The following is a 6,468-nucleotide window of genomic DNA, read 5'->3' on the forward strand; positions in this document are numbered from 1 at the left end:
TACTAAATATCTAAATCACTTCAAATTTTGCAGTTGCTTAGTAATGTACTCAATAGTAAATCCTAGCAAATTACAGATAACTGTGTTGTTTTCTAACACACTCTCCCAACTGGACCCTGTATTTCTGACATATTTTGAAATACCTTGTGATAGCTTCATGTAAATATACTACTATTCCAGAAATTTTTCCTGAAGGCACAATATATATATATATATTGCTTTTCCTGCAAATGTTGTGTCTTCCACCCACTTCTTATTCAAATAAATTATTAATTTTTATTTCAATGATTCTTTCACTTTCACCCAAATCACATGCCCACTACTATTGAAACAATGATATTCCTGGATTATATTCCTTCTCTCAATAAGGGAAAATAAATTGAACAAGGAAAATTACAGTTAAAAATCTATATTGACAAGGATTCAAATATAAAGATAGGATATTTTGGGTACTCAGATGAATGATAACAGTAAAATAAGTAGATAGAGTAGAAAGCATGAATACATTATAGTATCTACAGAGAAGAAAACTATTTCTGTGAGCACTAGAAAGTGCAGCCAGATCGAAGTAGAGTAACTTGATCTGAAAGTGGAGAATATGTATTTGAAAGATTTTAGATGGCAAATCCAGTGTATAGAATTGAGGGATGTTTTAAATCAGAAACTGGCTCACAAAATTATGGAAAACAAAGAATCTTTTTTTAACGAAAAAACAATAAGATTAGCATATGTTTTTAAAAAGTACACATATATCTTAAAAATTGAGGGGATGGTTTGGGAGTATAATTGGAGAAGTGACAGAAAGGAACTGAAATCTTTTTATTTATTTTTTATCTATTTATCTATTTATTTATTTATTTAAGAGCAACAGACAGAGAGAGAAAGAGGTACATAGAGACAGACAGAAAATGGGCGTGTCAGGGCTTCCAGCCATCGCTAATAAACTCCAGATGTGTGTGCCCCCTTGTGCATCTGGCTAATGTGGGTCCTGGGGAATTGAGCCTTGAACCGGGGTCCTTAGGCTTCACAGGCAAGCAATTAACCACTAAGCCATCTTTCCAGCCCTGAAATCTTTTTTGATTGGTTTTTTAATGTAGTTTCAGATTGTTCTGCTTTGTTTTTTTTCTTTTTTGCAATGAAAGTTAAGGTATCATATTTGCTATGCAATCACTCTATTTCTGAGTTATATTCCCAGTTAGAGTGCTGAAATTTATACAGAATAAGAAAAGTGTTGGAAAAATTATTTTTGGTTGGCTCCATTAACAAGAAATGGTGATATGAGGAGATAAATTAAGTAAAAATTAATGCTGGTGGCTACATTGATGAGCAGAGAAAGAGTGGCCTTGAAAAGTGGGAAATATTTACTAGCCTATAACAAATGAATTAGAGAACAAATTATGAAAGGATGGTTGTCAGGAAACATTGTGCTTTGGACCAAGCACATGTCCAGTAGCAATGAAAAATTTATAAATGGGCTTAGATTCTTTTTTTCACATAATTGTACAATACACTCTTATACTTTATACTTTTGATATATTTAAAATTTACCTAGTGACTAAATTGTGACATAACTTTCTTTTTATTCCATAAGTTAAGCTATCAATCTCTAAGGCCTTCATTAGTAGTGATGATAAAAGTTGCTTGATTTTCAATTAAAATAAATTTGTTTCTCACTCTCCTGCAGTTGGTAGTCTAGCTTTAGACCTGACCCTTTCTTAGAAAGAATACATTATCATAGCTGAATTCAGAGAAAGTTGCCAAGCCTTAGGAAATTCATCACTTTTCACTTGAGATGGGAGTAATTGAGAGAATTGATATTTGTACACATTTCCCCCAATTGATGTTTGTTTATTTTGGAACTAACCAGAAGGCTGAGAATGTGTATATATCATACCAATGTAAGATTCCATCTCAATGAAAGAGATATCAGCTTAGAAGTTACAGCCTCTGATGAAATAGCTGAATTGGCCTCAAGACATTTTTGAATGCAGGATCTCTGCAAGATAGATACATAGCTCAACACCAAAGGGGAGTGAAATTATTTTTTTACTGCAAATATAATTAAAATCTTGTAAAGTGTAACAAACAGACAAATAGAACTTCATAAACATTAGGGTTCAAATGAATTACATTAATATGAGGGGCTGGGCCTTCTACAATGAAAGGATGCAAAAATAAGGGAAATTCCACAGTAAAACCAAGTTTTTCTCTGAAGGCATTGAATAACGTACCATCTACAGCTCAAGCAGGAACTACTGTCCTAGTAGGAGGCAGAATTAGAACTTTGCTTAGAAACTTCACAGGAACCTGAGGGACATGATGTTAGGGAATAAAAATAACACAAAATTCCTACCCTTTAAAGACTAGTTTGTACCATGATAATTTAGTGTAGACTACTTGAAGATACAGTAACACAAAGTAAAGTACAAACTAATACTATTAACTAGGTTCTTCAGTGAATGCAAAAAATTTAAAACTTTATACAGAAATATTTACCAATATTTTAAATGACAATATAAAACACCATACATCCAAACAAAAATAAAGAGCAGCATATCAGCAACATGGCATAGGAGCATGTCAAAACTACCTTCCCCAAGAAATAGTGAACTTTAACACAAACATTCAAAACCAGTTACTGTATATTAGCTCAAAGTTCACAAGAAATAGCAGAGAAAAAAATTAAGAAAAAAAAGTCTTTGAAAAATGTTACTGGCATTTAAATATGCCCTTAATATATTACCTGAATAAAATAAGATGTATCAAAGATATCATTGATAAGACATGATAAAGAATACATCAAAATAAACTTAAGAAAATGCATCAAATATCAAATACAGAGGAGTATTATGGCCTTTAAAGACCAAGGATGATAAACACTAGGGTAGGGTAGAATTTGATTACCTAGTTAGAACAACATAATGTTTAAATATTCCATTTTCAAAAGTTATAACAGAAAGAAAAAAAAAACATACGAATATACAGAAAGACCTGCCCAATCTATTATTCATTATTAATTTAAGAATATACCAATAAGAAACATGAGCATTAGACTAAGTGTACAAGGGCATTAAAATAACTGTAGCATGTCTAAATAGTTAAAGACCATTAAAAATAATCAATAGCTGAGAATAATGTATCAGAAAACTAAAAATATTAATGACAAAGGCATATAGCCTTTCTGATTGGATTTTAGGTCTGCCCGATGGGAGATAACTCTTTTTCTCATACTGAGAACCAAGTCAGCATCTTATGGATAGGAAGGCCGTGAACTACAGACAGGAGTTTCCACTGGTTGTTGGCTAAGAAGAGTAGTATGCCTATCAAAAATATTCTCTTAAATAAGTATGCTTGCACAGTTTGCTCCATGCTCTCTTTCTTGGTTGGAGAATCTGCTATTTTTATAGATGGCAGCAAAAACTGTTCATAAACGTTACAAAAAAAAAAAAAAAAGATAGCCAACTTCCTAGAACTAGACAAGCCATCAGTATCACATCTGCTAGAGCTCATGGGACATTGCAGAGGTAGTAGCCTTGTAAACGTCTGTGCTGTTCTCACTGCTATCCTGACAACCAGCTCTATATGGAAATGGCAACCAACAGAATACTCAAAACTCATCAAAGCAAAATTTCCAAAAGTGCAGAAATCTTCACACTAAAATAAGCAAAACAAACTCACCAAGGTACATAGTGAAAGAGAAGGCAGAAAGATTGTAAGATCCACAAGGTTGGAAAAGGGTTATCTTTTGGAGTTCCTCCTATCTCCAAACACAAACTTATTGATGCATTCATGACTCCACAGTGAATGCCAATGACCTCACTAAGGAAGGCACCTTGTGGAATGGGGGTAGGAGAGATAATTGATATAAGACATAACAATATAACCTGATGGGAACATGACCAACCTATGAACACATGATATGTTTCTATATGTGTCATTAGTTTGGGGGTTACCTGGGTTATAGTGAGATACTCTCAAAAAATAAATAATGTAAAGCAAATAAAAATAAATCTAACAAAAAACTCATAAGCCTCAATTCTATTCCTATGCACATTTAAAATAAATAAAGCAGGGATGTAATCAGTTTCTTCTCTATAGTAAATTGTTGTAGCATTGTTAATTATAGCCAAAAGGTAGAAATAACCCATAGTTCCATTTCATAGCTAGATAAATAATGTGATATATGTACAAAAATAGTACATATAGACTTTCAGATCAGAGATTTTTCAGAACCCCTTATTGTATTTGAAGATAGATTTTTTATTTTATTAATATATTTATCAACCCTAAAGCTGATTTAATTATGACACTATCATATTTGTATATACAATATTTTATCATATTCATCCCTTCATTATAATATAAAAATAGATAAGGAATTAAGAATTATGCACCTTTTAACTCAGTTTAAAATCAGTTTAACTCACAGAACAAGAAACCTAAGTTTTATATATCTTATTATATATAAAATATACTTCAATAAATATTTAAAAATAATAATTTAGATACAATAGAAAGTAGATCTAGTCAATTGGCAACAAATTGAAGAGAAATTCTAGGAAGAAGGACAAAGAGTCAAAGATACTATAAAGAATAAAAAGTTTTAAATTTGTGAAAAGTTAAAAACTATGATGCTACTTATATACATAATTAGAATCCTTTAAAAAAATGACTACAGCAGGGTGTGGTGGCACACACCTTTAATCCCAGCATTTGAGGGTAAAGGAAGGAGGATCACCATGAGTTCGAGGCCAGCCTGAAACTATATAGTATATTCCAAGTCAGCCTGGACCAGAGTGAAACCCTACCATAAAAATAAAATAAAATTTAAAAACAAAACTTAAGGAGCACGAGAGAGAGAGAGACTGCAGAAGTTATTATTATAACTAGTTTTTTGAGCCCATGCTGGCTTTTACCTCAGGACTTTCTGCTTTGGTTTTCCAAATGCTGGTATTATAAGACATGACTCTATAGTCAGCTGTTAAAACGGTATGTGAATTAATGTAACCCAAACTTCAGTGACTTTCATATAACATAAAAATCACATGTTAACTAGATGCAGAGACATATTAGATAGAAGATAATTATTTCACATCATGAGCACCCAACAATTTATAAAGCAATAGAAAAATAGAATGTCAAAATGGCCAATACATATATTACTGTATCTTCAATTAAGTTTGACACCAGAATAATGCAAATCAAAAACACAGAATACCACTGCCAGGCCAAGGAGAGGAACTTAATTTGAAAGACTTCAACACCTAGGGCAACTGAAAAACTTACAAGTTGTTGGTCAGATCTTAAGTTATGGAATATCTTTGGAACATGTTTCTATAAGTATTATAGTTAGAATTATGTGCAACCTATTAGCCAATAATTTTGCTTCTGAGATGATTTCTAACAGCAGGGCATTCTATATCACACTCAAAGCAAAAATGTCCAATCTTGAAGCAAATTATTCATAATATCTCAGTCCTGAAATATACAAATTGTTCTATAAAAACTGCATGCATTTGTAAATTTATGTATTGTGGGTTTTCACATTGTGCAGTTATGAACAGAGAAAAATATATAAAGCACAAAACAAAGTGAAATGGGAAGCTGGCCTAAAATGGGGTGCTGGGGTGCTCCCTGTAACTCCAAGCCCTGAGTTTATGTGTTAATTAACCAAAAACAAAAAACAAAAAAAAAGCAAACCAGACTAAAGAAAATGATTTTTAAATGAACACATTTTATTCAAATGTCCCATGGATGTAAGGGAATGTGGGGAGCCCCTCGGCCCGCATGGCCAAGGCCTATGAGGAGAGTACCCCTGGCCAAGCCCTAAAGATGGCGCCTGACGGAAGTTCAGTGCTTGGGACAAACAAGTCCATATTTGGAGGAGTTTGCCATCTCTGCCGCTCATTGGTTTCTGATGCTCATCTGGAGGGGTTGCGTGGCCTGGAGTGATTGGGCGGAGTGAGTGCACGAGTGAGTGCACTTATAAGGAATCCCCGCCCGAGGCTCGGGGGAGATGAAGCTTGAAGTTGCCCGAATAAACTGCTGTAAGAAGAACTGGTGGTTGTGTCTTCCTTGCTGGTCGAGGCGGACACGACAAGGGAAGGAAAGAGCTGAGAAAGAGAAAGGATAAAAAGGGGTGGGGGGTGCTCGCTTCGGCAGCACATATACTAAAATTGGAACGATACAGAGAAGATTAGCATGGCCCCTGTGCAAGGATGACACGCAAATTCGTGAAGCGTTCCATATTTAAAAAAAAAAAAAAAAGTGTTGGGGGAGAGAAGGAAATATAAAACATGGTCCAGGAGCCCATGTAAACAAGCATGGGCCTGAGAATAGATATAGATACAGATATAGATCTCCCTCCCCATTAAAAAAAAAAGCCAGTCTATTGGGTTTGCCTTCCACCTGGCAACCGGGATGGAGGGAAGAGGGATAATCTCACCAGCTTGAATCACCAGGTGTGTT

The 6,468-nt window shown here is 34.1% G+C and overlaps 1 non-coding gene across 1 annotated transcript; it reads left to right on the plus strand.

Annotated features, from left to right (window-relative positions):
• The first annotated feature begins 6,146 nt into the window (after positions 1-6,146).
• LOC123458948 lies at positions 6,147-6,253 on the plus strand. The gene has a single exon (XR_006635881.1). It is a non-coding gene; the product is annotated as a U6 spliceosomal RNA (small nuclear RNA).
• Positions 6,254-6,468: the final 215 nt, after the last annotated feature.

This window comes from Jaculus jaculus, chromosome 2, assembly GCF_020740685.1.
Source record: "Jaculus jaculus isolate mJacJac1 chromosome 2, mJacJac1.mat.Y.cur, whole genome shotgun sequence".
NCBI lineage: Eukaryota > Metazoa > Chordata > Mammalia > Rodentia > Dipodidae > Jaculus > Jaculus jaculus.